The sequence below is a fragment of the Balaenoptera ricei genome, chromosome 2, assembly GCF_028023285.1.
Source record: "Balaenoptera ricei isolate mBalRic1 chromosome 2, mBalRic1.hap2, whole genome shotgun sequence".
Taxonomy (NCBI): Eukaryota; Metazoa; Chordata; class Mammalia; order Artiodactyla; family Balaenopteridae; genus Balaenoptera; species Balaenoptera ricei.
Window position 1 is genome coordinate 103,209,717 of NC_082640.1, and position 17,469 is coordinate 103,227,185.

The 17,469-nt window shown below is 40.4% G+C and overlaps 1 protein-coding gene and 1 pseudogene across 2 annotated transcripts in view; one reads left to right on the forward strand and one right to left on the reverse strand.

Moving 5' to 3' along the window:
* MGA (MAX dimerization protein MGA) overlaps positions 1-17,469 on the reverse strand; it is a 161,372-nt gene that overhangs the window by 120,504 nt on the left and 23,399 nt on the right. The gene's annotated exons all lie outside the window — the stretch shown is intronic.
* Positions 6,946-17,016, forward strand: LOC132360109 (N-terminal kinase-like protein; annotated as a pseudogene).

The following is a 17,469-nucleotide window of genomic DNA, read 5'->3' on the forward strand; positions in this document are numbered from 1 at the left end:
AGATCCCACATGCATGTCACAACTAAGGAGCCTGGTGCCGCAACTAAGGAGCCTGCCTGCTGCAACTAAGGAGCCCGCCTGCTGCAACTAAGACCCGGCGCAACAAAATAAATAAATATTTTTTAAAAAATACTACTCAGCCATAAAAAATAATGAAACTTTACCATTTGCAACAATATTGATGGACTTGGAGGGGATTATGCTAAGTGAAGTAAGTCAGACAAAGAAAGCCAAATACTGTATGATCTCACTTATATGTGGAATCTAAAAAATAAAACTAGTGAATATAACAAAAAAGAAACAGACTCATAGATATAGTGCACAAACTAGTGCTTACCAGTGCGGAGAGGGAAGCAGGGAGGAGTAAAATAGGGGTAGAGGATTAAAAGGTACAAAATACTATGTATAAAATAACTAAGCTACAAGGATATATTGTACAGCACAAGGAATATAGCCAATATTTTATAATAACTATAAATGGGATATAACCTTTAAATATTGTGAATCACTATTTTGTACAGCTGAAACTTACATAATATTGTACATCAACTATACCTCAATTTAAAAAGTATTTTTTTAATCAAAAAAAAAGAAAAAGAAACCCTAATGCAGGGGGAGAATGATGACAAATTCTCATGCTGAAAAGGCTATAAGAAAACCTACTCTACAGCTTCAGTGGATCCTTCCAGTTCCCTAGCTATATCCCAGTCTCCCTGAGACCTGGATCGACACTGCCCTTCCTGGATTACTGTGGGATTCCAGGCTCCCTTTTACCACGTGGACCTGTGCAATGAACATCCAGTTCTTAAAGAAACCCAAATATCTCTTCATTACTTGTGATAGAAAGAAGCCTAACATACACTAATAACCCTTCTATCAGCAGTCACCTCCTTGAAAGCAAAGACTAGGTTTATTCAACTTAGAATTGCCAAAAATACCTAGAACTGTGCCTTCTACAAAACTCAGTACTCATGGAATTTATTGTAGAAATACTAAATGAACAAAGCCTCAGATATCCAGATTGTTCTAAGACAGAAGCAATCTAGACACAAAGGAAAATTCAGAGATATAAAACTATTCCACTGTACATAAAGAGGTCCAAAGCAGTGAGAGAGATACTGATCCTAACCCATAACTACTACTGACCTAGACACAAGTAAATCAAGACATTACATCCCCCTGGCTATAACTGAATCAAAGATGGACACATGGCTCTTCTGGTCAATGACAGTCAAGCTCAGGACTTTAGATGAAGAGAAGTTCTTCTTACTGTACTTGAACTGGAAGGGCAGCAAATGGAGTTATTTCAGCCACCTTGCTGCCATATGAAACCTAAATATCAAATCAACACACAGTGGAGAGCAGATCTGAGTTCAGAGAAGGAAGCAGAATAGGTTCCGGTGACATCATATAAACTACAAAAGCCATACCTGAAGCCAGTGCTTTCCCTGGACTTTTCAATAACATAAGACAAATTATTCTCTTTTTAAGCCAATTTGGGTTAGGTTTTCTATCACTTGCAACCAAGTCTTTTAATTCGTATAGAAGCTCCCCAAAAATCTGCAGTTCACATTTCTCTTTTAATTTTTACAAAAATTCTAGCACATTTTATAATAGAAAAATTAACGCATCCTTCTACTTGTTTACCCTGACTTAAATCTGGCTTCCCCCTAAAGATTTTCTACAGTTCTCTCTTTTCACTGTAATCCATACCCCCCACAGAGCCAGAAGTGGTTGCCATTCACTTGCCTTTCTACAGTAGCTTCCAGATCATGATCATCCTCCTTTATGGCCCCACCTTCAAGATATATCTTCTCCTCATCACTATCATCTTCTGATCCCTTAGTCATACCTTCCTCCTTCACTGAGGACCAGGGGAGCCCAATTCAGAGTATTCTTCTCTATTAAATCTTCTATTACAATCTTGGGAGATTTCAATGTCCATGAAGATTACCCCTCCAATTACTGTATATTAGAATTCATAGGCCTCTTTAGTTCCAAAGATTCTTAGCTCAACTCTGTTTTAGGCATCTATTCTTCAGCTCTTTACTCTGAATCTTGCCATCATTTAAAACGGTTCTCCCTTGATTACTCCAGTAGCTCACCAAAATCTTACTCTGACTTTACTTACTCTGTGACTTTACAGAAACCTCTTGTCCCTCAAATCCTGATTCCTCCCAACCCAGATCCTATGGTTGGACATCTAAATCTCTTAGCAGCAACTTCAGATTTGTACCCCTTTCTGTGAAGCTGACCACAACACCACAGCTCCAGGTCAACACTGTTTCTGGAAAACTGAGCTACTCTAAAGAAAAACCACACTAGATATACTGATACCACTATAAAGTCTCCAACCTTATTCCTTTAAAATAAATTTCATACACTCCCTCTTCCATGCCCCTCAACAACTCTTTCAATCATTTTCTCAACTCAAGCCCGCCAGTCACTCCCTGCCCAGACCCTTCGCTCTCAACCAAAGAGATTGAAATCTGATCTTATAGAGATACATAAGTTATCAGGCATGCCCTCCCTCCATCCCATATCTCTACCTGTAACCTTATTTATATTCATACTTCTCCTTACCTCTCTTTATTTCAGTCACAGGAAATGAGGTGTCCCTCCTGTTCAAAGCCAGCCCATCTACCTGTACCCTTGACCCACACTGTGACTCCCATGCCCTTCATACCTCCTTCAACACCCTGCCCTACCAGCCATACTATATTTTAAATCTTCAACCTCTCCTTCCCCAATGGCACCTTTCCCCTCACCACAGATACAAGGTCAGGTCTTATCCTAAAAAGAAAGCCCTTCCTGGCTCCCATCCAGTCTCTTCCTCTTCTCAGCACACCTTCTCAAAAAGAAGTTATTCTCTTTTTCTCTCTCTCCTTCCCTCTCCCCACTCCCTCTCCCATTCCTCTTTTCCCCCAACTCTCCCTCTCTTCCTTCTCCCTCTTTCCCCCCTCACTTCTCCTCTATTTCTCCTCTCATCCCCTTGCTCCTTCCCCTTCTCCTCTCTCTATCCTCTTCTTCCCCTCCTCCTTTATCACCTGCCATTTACTCTTCCACCTACTGTGAGGGGAATTCTACCCTTAACCCCCTACTGAAACTGCTTTTAAGGTCACCATGACTTCTTAATCGCCAAATCAAATGAACATTTTTCCTGTCTTTATTTTTTTATACCAATGTACTGTATTTGACACTGTTACTGTCTCCCTCTTGAATTTTTCTACTCATTAACACATTGGGCAGCACACAGTAGACACTCAAATATATTTGAATAAATGAATAAGGGTACAAAATGAAACAACATCATGCATTTTTCTATCTGGAGAATGAGAATGAGTCAACAGTCCATGAAACATTCATGGTAATTAACTATAACATCACAAACCAAATTAGACTAAGCAGCACGTATCAGTAATGGAACAATCAGTTCAATTACATGATTTTCTCCAGTCATCCTCAGCACCAAAAATCATAAACAGAAAACCAGGACTCATGATAAGCAAGGGCACAGTAATGAAAATTCTAAAGGAATCTAGAGTGCAAAGAAAAGCACAATACAAACCTTTTTTATATTTTTTACTAAGTACCATATGTGATAAAAACTATACCTGTGTGTCATGAGGACACATATAAAGGAAAAGAGCTAAGCATAAATCAGTCTGCGGCACCAAATGATTAATAAGAGTTCACAAATAAACCTGAAGTTCAGTTTATCAAAAGTTATGAGAAGTGAACTAGCAGAAGACACACATGAGAATGTAGAATTACTGCCATCTCATGACAAATTTAAACCACAGAAGATTCACTTTACTTTGTTTCTAAGCAGATTTCTTCCCACACATTTTCCCTTAATTATTCCCACCATCAACGTTTTAAATGATTTCAGGTGCTAATGTCAGCATCAGTACTTACTTAAAACGCATTCCTGACTTGTAAAGAAACCTTTCCAGATACAAGATGAAGACTCAGAGACCAAACATTATGGTCCAAACACACCAGAATCCTCTGCACCTTCTTGCTATCTGGAGCATTTTGATACAGTCAACTATACAAAGCAAATGGCTTTCTCCAACACGACTACTAATAGGCTACAGATTTCATAGCATTTTAAGTTTCTAAAGCATTTTAACACATACTTGTTTCATTTATAACTCACACCAAGTCTATGAAAACAGGCAAGGCAAGCATTAATGTTCTTTTACAGTGAGACAACTAAAGCCTAGGTTGTTCACTCATCATAAATCCCAAAGCTAAAACGTGGCAATCAGGCCCCATCACCTCCAAATTTTCTCCTCTCTCTCTTATTCCTTTGTCCTCAACCATTCTTACCTCCTTCCTATCCATCTTAAAGGAAAAGGTATCTCTCCTTTCTAAAACTAATCCACACTGAAACTCTTAAGCCTAGAACCCCCAACAGAACCTTCAATTAACTCCTTTTCCTCACCCACAATATCTGCCTTTCCTCTAACTACATCTCCTCATTCTATAAATATGTTCAAGTCTTCCCTTCCTAAAAAAAAGAAAAAAAAAAAAATTCCTCAACCCTACCTGTCCCAGAAGCTGTGACCCACTCTCCCTCCATCCTCTCCCTGATAAACTCTTAAGGTCTACAACTGTAGACACTTGTACCGCACTTTCATCTCTCCACTAAAACGTTCCTTATTAAAGGTCACCAATGAATTCCTAGTGGCCAAACTCAATAACCACTCTTCAGTTCTTATTCTTAAGTTTTTGGCCTTTGTCCTAAGGTATTTGACACCACTGACCATTTTACCCTTCCTAAAACCTGGCTTCACCCCTGGGCTCTACTATGTCCCTCTCCCATTCTCCTACCACTGACTTCCTTCTTAGTCTCCTTTACTTAACTCTCGTCTTTTGCAAATTACCTACATGTTGATCCTCTTGAGAGGATGTTACCTACATGTTGATCCTGTTGAGAGCTCCCCCTCTCCTTTTCTCTATTCAGCTGAACACACTTTCTGAACAATCTCTTCCACTCCCATGCCCTAAGTTACCAACCATATGCCTATGATTTCCGAAACTCTATGGTCTCTACACACCCTTTGATTCTTTTAGGAAGAAGCTAGAACAAAACAAAAGTTATATTTATTAAATCTCTGGGCAGGAAGGAGGAGAAGAAGAAGATGGGATAATTTTCTAAGCTTAGAAACAAACAAATACAATGAAAACACAGGTTTGACTGCATAAAATTTTTAAAGTTCTGTAAACTAAGACAAACAACATAGAAAATAACACATACATATATTAACTACACACATACCTATAAATATATAACTTGATAAATAAATGGAAAAATCAGGAAATTTACTAAAGAAAAAAGTGAGCTATTACTTAAAACCACTGAAAATGTTCAACATTACTAGCAATTTAGTAAGTTCAATTCAGACCTATTAATTTTTTTTATAATGAGGCAATCCATATAACTTTCATAAAATTTTTAAAGCTGTCCTTGGGCCCCCCAAATTAAGAATTACCATTCTAGATATATTTCTATTCATGTTCTAAGATTACCATTAACTTTTTGTTGTTGTTGTTTTGTAACATTATTTGACAACCAGCAATTAGTTCTCATCCACATTGACTGTAGATTTTTTTAAGTAGTGACAGGTACATAGGTAACCAATGTATAGAGCTTGTATGATGAATCTTCACCCTCATTACATTTTCTGGACAAACACACATGGATATAGTATGCAACATTCCTTATTCCTTTGGCCCACATAGTGTGGTGAGCCTGGTGTCAATGCACACATCTAGAGTTCCCATCTCTTTCATGGAAAATTTCTGGATCTCTCTGAGTGCCTACAGGGCACTCTTCATTTTTTTTTTTTTTTTTTTTTGGTGTGCTGGGTGGTATGCGGGATCTTATTTCCCCAACCGGGATCGAACCCATGCCCCCTGCAGTAGAAGCGGAGTCTTAACCACTCCAGGGAATTCCCAGGGCACTCTTTTTGAAGCTCACTCCACGGATGCGCTTGTGAATGGCGATGACATATTTATTCTCTGGACACCACCTCGCTGATGGCAGAATGGTCCTTCTTCTTGCCACCCTTCTTTGCAGGAGCTATTCTGCCAGGTCCAGGTTAGAAAGGAAGAACGCAAGGTACTGCTGCATTTGCTTTTTAAATAACATTATAATATGTTCTTAACACTCAAAGTCACCCCTACCACATTTCAGGCACTCTTCTAGATGCTAGAGGATACAGCAGTGAACAAAACAGATAAAAATCTATGTCTCCCTGAAGCTTATAGGATTCTAGTCTGGGGGTACGGAGAAGAGAAAAATTAAATAAGTAAAACATATAACATGTTATATGATGACTAAGTGCTATGGAAACAATGCAGGAAAGAGACTAGTAGAATTGGGAAGGGTTACAAGTTTTGATAGTGTGGTTAAGGGCTCCCTGAAAAGGTGGCATTTACGTAAGACTTAGAAGAGTTGAGGGAATAAGTCATATCTGGGAGAAGAATATTCTAGGAAAAGGCCCTCAGATGGGAGCTTTCCCAGGATGTTTGAGGGATAGAGGGATAGCAAGAAGATATTAGGACTAAAGAGAAGTGATAGAGAGGAACAATAATAGAAAATGAAATCAGAAAGGTAATGGGGGAGGAGGAAGAAGATCACTTAATATCCACCATGGGCCCTAAGTATCTCCACACACCTCTATTGAGTATGTCAAAACACAAGGCCTTAACTGTCCTCTGATTCTGAGCCACTTCTATAGCTACTCACATAGGCAATTAAGTAAGCCAAAGCAAGGCAACCACAACATGACCACTATACCACGGCTCACTCCCAGGGGGCGGGTGGGAAGTTGGAGGTTTAGGGGCAGTAGGAGATCACGGCTCAGTTTTGGACAGGTCAAATTTGAAATCCTATTAGATATCCAACTGGAGATAATGTGTAGATAACCGAATATGAGTCCAGATTTCAGAGAAAAGGCCAAAGCTAGAAGTATAAATTTGGAAGTCAACAATGTAAGAGACTAAATGAGCCAAGGAAATAAAAGTTTTTTTGTTGTTTTGGCCACACCACGCAGCTTGCAGGATCTTGGTTCCCCAACCAGGGACTGAACCCGGGCCATGATAGTAAAAGCCCTGAAAGCCCAGAATCCTAACTACTGGGCCACCAGGGAGCTCCCACAAAGATTTTTTTTTAAAAGGTGATGACCAAGGTGTGAGTCTGGAACATTCTAACATTGAGAGGAAGGGAGATTAGGAGACCGTGATATAGGAGAAGAACTAGGAGAATGTGATGTCCTGGAAGCAAATGGAAAAATGGTTTCAAGAACAAGGAAGTAATCAACTGTGGCAAAGTTGCTGACAGATCATGTGAAATGAGGAATGACCACTAGATTTAGCAATGTGGAGATAGATGGTCACAAGGTATAATTCTAGAGGACTAGTGGGTTCAATATCGTAACTGAATTCAAGAAAAAATGGAAGGAGGTTAATTGTAGGTATGGAGACAAGAGTTTCACTCTAAATTAATATTTATTTATTGAATGTATGATGAATGAATGCATCCCTAATCCTATCAACTGTGCAATGAATTCACATACTTTGCCCATGGAAATATAAAACAGTACAATCTCTTTGGAAAGAGACCTAATACACATCTCAACTGGTTTTTAAAATGCATAAGATACACGGATAGATAGATAGATATTATACCTCCAGAAAGGAATTCACCAAGATGTTAAAGGACTGGTTATCACAGATTGTAAGATTACAGCTAACTTTAATTATCTTCTATATAATATTTCTATATTCTTCAAATGTTCTACAATGAACATGTATAACTTTTATAATCAATAGCTTTTTAAATGCTCATAGCCTATGCCTCAGAAGATATATCTAAGTATTGCTTCTAAGGAAATCACCTGAAGTTTAGAAAAAGTTTCATGCACCAAAATTTTTATCATGGTTTATTTAAACAGTAATAGCAACATCCAAGTTTCCAACAACAGGGGCTAGAAAAAGTTTAAGGTATGTTCTCTCAATGAAATATCAAGCAGTCATTTAGAAGGACGTTGGTTAACTGGGGAAATGCTTATATTAAAATTAACTGAATAGGGACTTCCCTGGTGGCCCAGTGGTTAAGACTCCACGCTCCCAATGCAGGGGGCCTGGGTTCGATCCCTGGTCAGGGAACCAGATCCCGCATGCAGCAACTAAAGATCCTGCATGTGGCAGTGAAGATCCTGCATGCTGCAACTAAGACCTGGCTCAGCCAAATTAATAAATAAATACTTTTTTAAAAAAATGTTTAAATAAAATTAACTGAATAGGGACTTCCCTGGTGGCACAGTGGTTAAGAATCTGCCTGCCAATGTAGGAGACACGGGTTCGAGCCCTGGTCTGGGAAGATCCCACATGCTGCGGAGCAACTAGGCCCATGAGCCACAACTACTGAGCCTGCGCTCTACAGCCCACGAGCTGCACCTACTGAGCCCACGTGCTGCAACTACTGAAGCCCACGCACCTAGAGCTCGTGCTCCACAACAAGAGAAGCCACCGCAATGAGAAGCCCGCACACCGCAACGAAGAGTAGCCCCAGCTCACCGCAACTAGAGAAAGCCCACACGCAGCAACGAAGACCCAACACAGCCTAAATAAATAAATAAATAAAATAATATTAACTGAATAAATGTGAATAGGTGGGTAGTGGACTAGTCATATGTGATTCTCTCCCTAACCAACTCTAAAACAACAGTAAAATCATTTTTTAAAAGTAAAAGACGACAACGAAGACTAAAGGAAGAACAGTGGCCAAGAGAGGAGAAAAAAAAAAAAAGACTAAAGGAATAAAAAAAAAAGGACAAAGAGATTAGGAAAGGACACAAAACAAAAGATGTCAACAAATTTTTGGAATTTAGAAAAATGTTTAAGTGATTTAGGAGAACAGAGGAAGTGACAAATTAAATGCCTAGCAAAGGGGGTACAAAAATGAACAAGTCATTTCACTTTATTGAGTAAATGTTTGAAAGCAATTGTCCACTCACATGCTTTCATTCCGCAAATGTTTCCTAAGTGCCTACTAGAGCATACAAAAGTAAAAAAGACAAAGTCCTTTAAGGAGCTTACCTCCTTGTCATCTAGATTTCCATTTTGAAGCGTGTAAGCTAGGTTAACATAGATTCTACCTGTCACTTAAACCAATACTTTCAGGAAGTCAGCAGGAATGATACGTTGAACATACAAACTCTTTCTAGCTAATTCCAAAGAGTGATACCAAATGTTACTGCATACTTCCTCAGGAGGCATATAATTACTCAGAGTAACAGACCTCTTTGGCAACCCTTAAGAAAACTCTGTCCTTAGGTTTGAAAATTACCTCTTAACACAGTATTTAGTGCTTTCCTTGTAGTGTTCACTGCTTTGAGTTTTCACGTACCTAAAGATATCTGTGGTAGCTTTCTTTTAGAGAAAAATTAAAACTTCAATATTCTATCTATGCAAAAGCATTACTGACTCTACTCATCTTTTTATTTTTTTGGCTGTGACACACAGCTTGCAGGATCTTAGTTCCTTGACCAGGGATTGAACCCAAGACCCAGTAGGGAAAGCGCCAAGTCCTAACCACTGGACCACCAAGGAATTCCCATCTACTCATCTTTTTATCAGGTGAACAACACTGGAAAATATTTGTTTGGCGTGACCATGAGGTTACAGGATTGCTGAAGTGAGCATAACATTAACATTAAAATTCATAGCATAACATTAAAATTCATTTGCATCAATGAGCTAGAGAAACTGGATAGAGGCCAAAGGTTAAATGCAAGGTGACCATTATTAACAATACCCCTAGCCAAAACTAGAAATCAAAATAGGAATAGTTCCTAGCTGCAGAAAAACCAAGGAACAGAAATACAGTGATGACTTCCTTCTTCCTAATGGAGATTATGCAACAAGTGGATAATTTATATTGGTGGTCGTATCATAGGAAAAATATATCTACGTGAACAATCTGAGCCAGTCATCCCCAACTAAGTGGTTTTTCAGATTATAACTTAATAGTTAATATCAATCTCCTAATAACAAGACCCTTCCTATCACAATTTGCATCAAAATGTTATAAATTAAGTAAGTGGTAGCTATGGATTATCAAGAGCCTTTGGTTCAAGCCAAAAGACAACTGAGAGACTTACTAGATTTAAAAAGTGGTGGTACAAACAATCCAATTCAAAAAACAGAGAAAGGACTTGAAGAGACATTTCTCCAAAGAACATATACAGATTGCCAACAAGCACATGAAAACGTTTTCCACGTCACTAGCCATTAGGATAATGCAAACTAAAACCACAATGAGATACCAAGTCATGTCCATTAGGATGGGCATAATTAAAAATAAGAAAATAACAAGTGTGGGGAAGAAAGTGGAGAAATTAGAACCCTTGGGCATTGCTGGTAGGAATATAAATTGGTGCACTGTGGAAAACAGGTGAACTCTCAAAAAGTTAAACACAGAATTATCAAATGATCCAGCAATTCCAATTCTAGGTATATACCTAAAAGAATTAAAAGCAGGGACTCAGATAGAACTTCTACTCCAATGTTCATAACAGCCTTATTCACAACAGCCAAAAGGTGGAAACAACCCAAATGTCCATTGACAAACAGATAAACAAAATGTGGTATATACAAACAATGGAATACTACTCAGCCCTAAAAAAGGAAATTCAAACACATGTTACAATATGAATAAAACATAAAAACATCATGCTAAGTGAAACAAGCCAGACACAAAAGGACAAATATTTTGTATGATTCCAGTTATATGAGGTACCTTGAGAAGTCAAATTCATAAATACAGAAAGCAGAATGGTGATTGCCAGGGACTAGAGAAGGAGGGAATGGGTGCTTAGAGTTTAATGGGTACAAGTTTCAATTTGGGCAGAAAAAGTTCTGGGGCTTCCCTGGTGGCACAGTGGTTAAGAATCCTCCTGCCAATGCAGGAGACACAGGTTCAATCCCTGGTCTGGGAAGATCCCACATGCCATGGAGCAACTAAGCCCATGCGTCACGACTACTGAGCTTGCGCTCTAGAGCCCGTGAGTCACAACAACTGAGCCTGTGTGTCACAACTACTGAAGCCCGCGCACCTAGAACTCATGCTCCGCAACATGAGAAGCCACCGCAATGAGGAGCATGCGCACCACAACGAAGAGTAGCCCCCGCTCGCTGCAACTAGAGAAAGCCTGTGTGCAGCAACAAAGACCCAATGCAGCCAAAAATAAATAAATAAAATTTAAAAAGAAAGAAAGAAAAAGTTCTGGGGCTTCCCTGGTGGCGCAGTGGTTAAGAATCCGCCTGCCAATTCAGGGGACGTGGGTTCAATCTCTGGTCCAGGAATATACCACATGCCGCGGAACAACTAAGCCCGTGCGCCACAACTACTGAGCCTGCACTCTAGAGCCCGTGAGCCACAACTACTGAAGCCCACGTGCATAGAGCCTGTGCTCCACAACAAGAGAAGCCACGGCAATGAGAAGCCCGCGCACCGCAACAGAGCAGCCCCCACTCGCCGCAACTAGAGAAAGCCCAAGCGCAGCAACAAAGACCCAATGCAGCCAAAAATAAATAAATTAAATAATATAAAAAAAAAAAAAGTTCTGGAAACAGATTGTAGTGATGCACAACAATGTAAATGTACTTAATGCCACTGAGCTGTACAATTAAAAATGGTTAAATTGGTAAATTTTATGTTATGTATATTTACCACAATAAAAAGTGATGGTAACATTTTCAAGGAAGCATCCTAGGTAAAATTTGAGTAGAATTGCTAAGATACAACTTTATTCCCCCCTTTGAAAAGAATGTGGTATAATGATCAGCTGATGCGAAATAACCTTTGTAAAGGATGGATAAATCACAGTGCTACCAGTTCACTCATTCTTATCTCAAAGAATGATACTTTCTGTATCTGAAATTCTGTTTTAATACAATGTTTGTAAGATGAATGAATCCTTTCCATCCATCCTTGGGCCAATTAATTGCCCGGATTTTCAAAATAATCCACATTGTGGTCCCAAAGAATCCCTTAATCTTTTAGCTCCCATCATTGCCTGCCATAAATCCTGCCCTTCAATCACAATGGTTTACTACTACACCTGAACATAATTTATACTGATCTTCCTCTGTAAACTCTGCTTCTCCCTTTGGAATTCCTATCTCCCCATTTTTACTAGCAAGATAGCTGAGATCTAGAACTTTGAAGCCAGATTATCTGGGTTCAAATTCTGCCTGCACCACTTGTTAGCCATGTGACTTTGAACAAAGCACTGGGAAAGCAAAACTGACACTGCCTTGCCACCATTATGAATAAATGTCACATCCCATAGATAGGGAGAAAGAAAATACTTTGTATCTTGAGATAAATTAAAAAATAAGGGCTTCCCTGGTGGCACAGTGGTTAAGAATCCACCTGCCAATGCAGGGGACACGGGTTCGAGCCTTGGTCCAGGAAGATCCCACATGCCGCGGAGCAACTGAGCCCGTGCGCCACAATTACTGAGCCCGCGTGCCAAAACTACTGAAGCCTGCGTGCCTAAAGCCCGTGCTCCACAAGAGAAGCCACCACAATGAGAAGCCCGCGCACCGCAAGGAAGAGTAGCCCCCACTCGCCACAACTAGAGAAAGCCTGCACACAGCAATGAATACCCAACACAGCCAAAAATAAATAAATAAATATAAATTTTTTAAAAAAATGAGTCACTCTCTGTAATTCTGATCCCCAAAATAAATGAAATCTTGAGCATTTTCTGTAAGCTTGGACTCCCTAACTAAACCTTTTCCCTAACTTTTAAAATACTGGTATCCAAAAAAATGTTATGCAACAAAAAAACAACCCAATCAAAAAATGGACAGAAGATAATAGACATTTCTCCAAAGAAGACATACAAATGGCCAGTAAGCACACGAAAAGATGCTCAACATCATTAATTATTAGAGAAATGCAAATCAAAACTACAATGAGGTACCATCTCACAACGGGCAGAGTGGCCATCATTAAAAAGTCTACAAATAACAAATGCTGGAGAGGGTGTGGAGAAAAGGGAACCCTCCTACACTGTTGGTGGGAGTGTAAGTTGGTACAGCCACTATGGAAAACAGTATGGAGGTTCCTCAGAAAACTAAAAATAGAATTACCATATGATCCAGCAATCCCACTCCTGGGAATGTACCCAGACAAAACTATAATTCAAAAAGATAGGGACTTCCCTGGTGGCACAGTGGTTAAGAATCTGCCTGCCAATGCAGGGGACAAGGCTTCGATCCCTGGTCTGGGAAGATCCCACATGCCGCGGAGCAACTAAGCCTGTGCGCCACAACTACTGAGCCTGCGCTCTATGGAGCCTGTGAGCCACAACTACTGAAGCCCGTGCGCCTAGAGTTCATGCTCTGCAACAAGAGAAGCCACCACAATGAGAAGTCCATGCACCACAATGAAGAGTAGCTCCCGCTGGCTGCAACTAGAGAAAGTCTGCGCACAGCAACGAAGACCCAATGCAGCCAAAATTAAAATAAATAAATAAATAAATTTATTTATTTTTTAAAAAGATACATGTAGCCCGATGTTCATAGCAGTACTGTTCACAATAGCCAAGACATGGAAACAACCTAAATGTCCATCAACAGATGAATGCATAAAGAAGATGTGGTACATATATATACACTGGAGTACTACTCAGCCATAAAAAAGAACAAAATAATGCCATTTGCAGCAACATGGATGCAACTAGAGATTATCATAGTAAGTGAAGTAAGTCAGAAAGAGAAAGACAAATACCATATGATATCACTTATATGTGGAATCTAAAATATGGCACAAATGAACCTATCTACAAAACAGAAACAGACTCACAGACATAGAGAACAGACTTGTGGTTGCCGAGGTTGAGGGGAGGGGTGGGCTGGCAGTCTGGGGTTGGTAGATGCAAACTACTACATTTAGAATGGATAAACAACAAGGTCCTAATATATAACACAGGGAACTATATTCAATATCCTGTGATAAACCATAATGGAAAATAATATAAAAAAGCATGTCTACGTGTATAACTGAGTCACTTTGCTGTACAGCAGAGATTGGCACAGCATTGTAAATCAACTATGCTTCAATAAAAAAATTTTTTTTAACAAGGCACCAAAAAAATGTTATGACCTTTGTGGATATAACAATCATGTTAAAAAACTGCTGTTTTCCACCATGACAAACTAATGTAAACTCAATAACTTTGGTGATCTCATGTTTTGTCCCAATAAATGCCTGTATTTTTTGATTCAGTGAGCCAGTCAAAATCTGACTCCCACTATTTTGCAAGTAGATCTCTATTCTTTTCTAAAAGCTTTAGTTCCTGAGATTTCCTTTCCTGTTACCTTAATTCCAAAATGTTTCTTAGTTTTCTTTTTAATACTTATTTCTTTTGTAATACATCTCCTTTAAATGACAACCCAAGATTCCAAAGCCTCCTTTTGACCTCCACCTCCAAAATCTTAGGGCCCTTCCCCAGAGGTAACCAATATTTAAATTGGGTGTGTATCCTTCCAGACTTTTCTAATGATTTTCATACATATATATGGAATCATTGGAAACACACACTCTAATCTCCAGTTTCTTCATTTCTGTAACTGGAATGGAAACTACACCTGTCTCATAGGGTTGCTGGAAAGACTAAATAGGAAAAAAAAAAAAAAATCACATAAAGTGCTATGTGCACTGTGCTTAGCACAAAGAAAAATCCCATTCATCTTTCAAGGTCCAGCTCAGATCACAGCTTCTCCATCAAGTTTACCCAGACTATTCAACTGCTGGTAATTTCATTTTTTCTCCAGTGAAGTTTCCTCAACACTCACTGGACATATCATACAGTGCCTTGGGTCATGGCCCATCCTATAGCTAGTAAACACCTGGAGGGCAGAAATTCAGTCTCAGTATCCTTCAGAACAACTGACACAGGGTTCTATACAAAGTAGGTACTCAATAAATTAAAATACTGAAAATTTCTAAGAAGCAGAAGCCCATGTAAAGTTTCTTCCTGACACACCTAGTAAAATTCAAGTGTTTTCAGACTTTTAACTGTGTAAAAGGAGCTGCCTTAGGTTATCAAGTACATAATGAAAGCCAATTTCTATTAAGTAGAGACCCAAAATCCCACTGATAAAGCATTCTATGTTTGTCTATTTTTTTCCTCCATTTAGAGTTTAAGTGCTTGGGAGGCAGGCAAATCTAGTAACTTTATTAATAAAATATATGTAATAATGCTATTATATAAACACAACTAGGTTTATATAATGAATATATTCCTTAAAAGTCACATCTAAGTTATTTCACTTTAAATGCACTGGAAAAAGCCAAAAAGGAAATAATTAACAGATATACATATATAACTACACAATATTGGACAAGAACAAGGACAGCACGGGGAAGGATGTAGAATTAAGTAATATAATGTTCATATTTCCTAAATCAACCCTTTCTGATGAAGACTTTTCTTTTTTTGGCCATGCCACACAGCTTGCAGGATCTCAGTTCCCTAACCAGGGATTGAACCCGGGCCACGGCAGTGAAAGCGTGGAATCCTAACCACTAGGTCACCAGGTAACTCCCTGATAAAGACTTCAAAAAAAAAGTGAATGTGAAAAATCTCATAAAAGTATAAAAGTTAAATTGCATTTAATTATACATTTGACAAATCATTTTTACTGAAAAGAAGAGTCCTGAAATAAGACACCTAGCACATTTGCTGCTCCCTGGTTACAATACTTATATGTGGTGACCCTGTAGGAGTAGGCTCTCCATGACCCCCAGGAGCAGATGGTCAAGTCCATGCTGCTCCTGGCCCCAAAGCTAAACGAGGCCAACCTCACCGTGTAGCTGATGAAGCTCTTCACGCAGCTGCAGGCCAAGGACGAACAGGGCCCCATTTGGTGCAATACCACCATTTGCCTGGGCAAAATCAGCTCTTACTTCAGTACCAGGACCAGACACAGGGTCCTCACCTCCGCATTTAGCTGAGCCACTAAGGACCGTTTTGCACCATCCCAGGTCACGGGTGTTTGGGCTTCACTGCCACCCACAACCTCTACTCGATGAACGATTAAGCCCACAAGATCCCGCCTGAGCTCTTACAGCCTCACTGCGGATTCTGAGACATCTGTGCAGGACGAGGCCTTCAGGGCCATTCGAAGCTGCCTGTCCAAACTGGAGTCTGTGTCAGAGGGCCCTACACAGCTGGCCGAAGTGGACTTCTCATGCAGCCAGCTGGGCAGGCTGGGCCGTGACAGGGGTCTCCTTCCTCACCTCTATGCTGATCCATGCACACCCCACAGCTGCTCCAGCCGAGACCAACATCCCCCAGAGACCCATGCCCAAGGGACTTCCTTCCCCAGCCCTCACCCCTGTCCCTGCCATATCCACGACCTGAGGCCACTGGGAGACACAAGAGGGCAACGACACAGAAGAGGACAACAGTGCTGCCAACAGATGGGAGGACAAAGACTGGGGCAGCTTGGAGCAGGAGGCCAAATCTGTGTCGGCCCACCAGGACTTCTGGAGTACTGGGGGCCAAGACAGCTGGGCTGGGCAGAGCGGCAACCCTGGCCACAAAGCCCCGGAGTCAGACTGGAGCAGCTGGGAAGCTGAGGGGCTCGTGGGAGCAGGGCTGGCAGGAGCCAAATCTCCCAGAGCTGCCCCCTGAGGACACACAGCTGGCCAGCGAGTATAACTGGGATGGACCGGAGCTTAATGACAAAGGTGACCCCTTCGCTACCCTATCAGCACGTCAGAGGAGGCTGGTGCCCAGCCGAGACCGGACTCTTGGGATTGATGACCACTGGGAGGTCCTGGAGACTGAGAGCCAACAGGAGAAGACCGAGCTAAGCTGGAAGAAATGAGAGGAGCATCAGCGGGAGATGGAGGCCAACTGCACTGAGAAAAAGGTAGCCAAGGACCCCATGAAGCTGAGAACTTGGAAGCTGGACTGAACTGCCAGTGTGGGCGCTTCCCAGCCACAGAGAGCAGGCCCCGCAGATGTATGTATTATACAAGCCATGTGAGTCCGGCCCACCTGGCAAGCACATCTCACGTGTACATAATCAGAGCCACAATAAATTCTATTTCAAGGAACGAAGGGAGGGAGGGAGGGAGGAAGGAGTATATGACAAGGTTCCCAACCTCAAGGAACTTACTTTCTAATGGAGATATGAACTGAACACATGGAAAAAACTAAAGAACCACAGATAACATAGATGAAGTATTAAATCAAGTGTAGTAGACTGATGCTATAGGAGTTCAGAGACAAGGAAAACAACAAAGACTGATTGGAATCAATAGAAAGTCCTGTAGAGTACAGTTCCTCACCCCGGGTTGACTATTAATGAAAGTAAGACTCCTCTGAGAAATCATCAACAAAAATCACCTTACTATACTACTTTGAT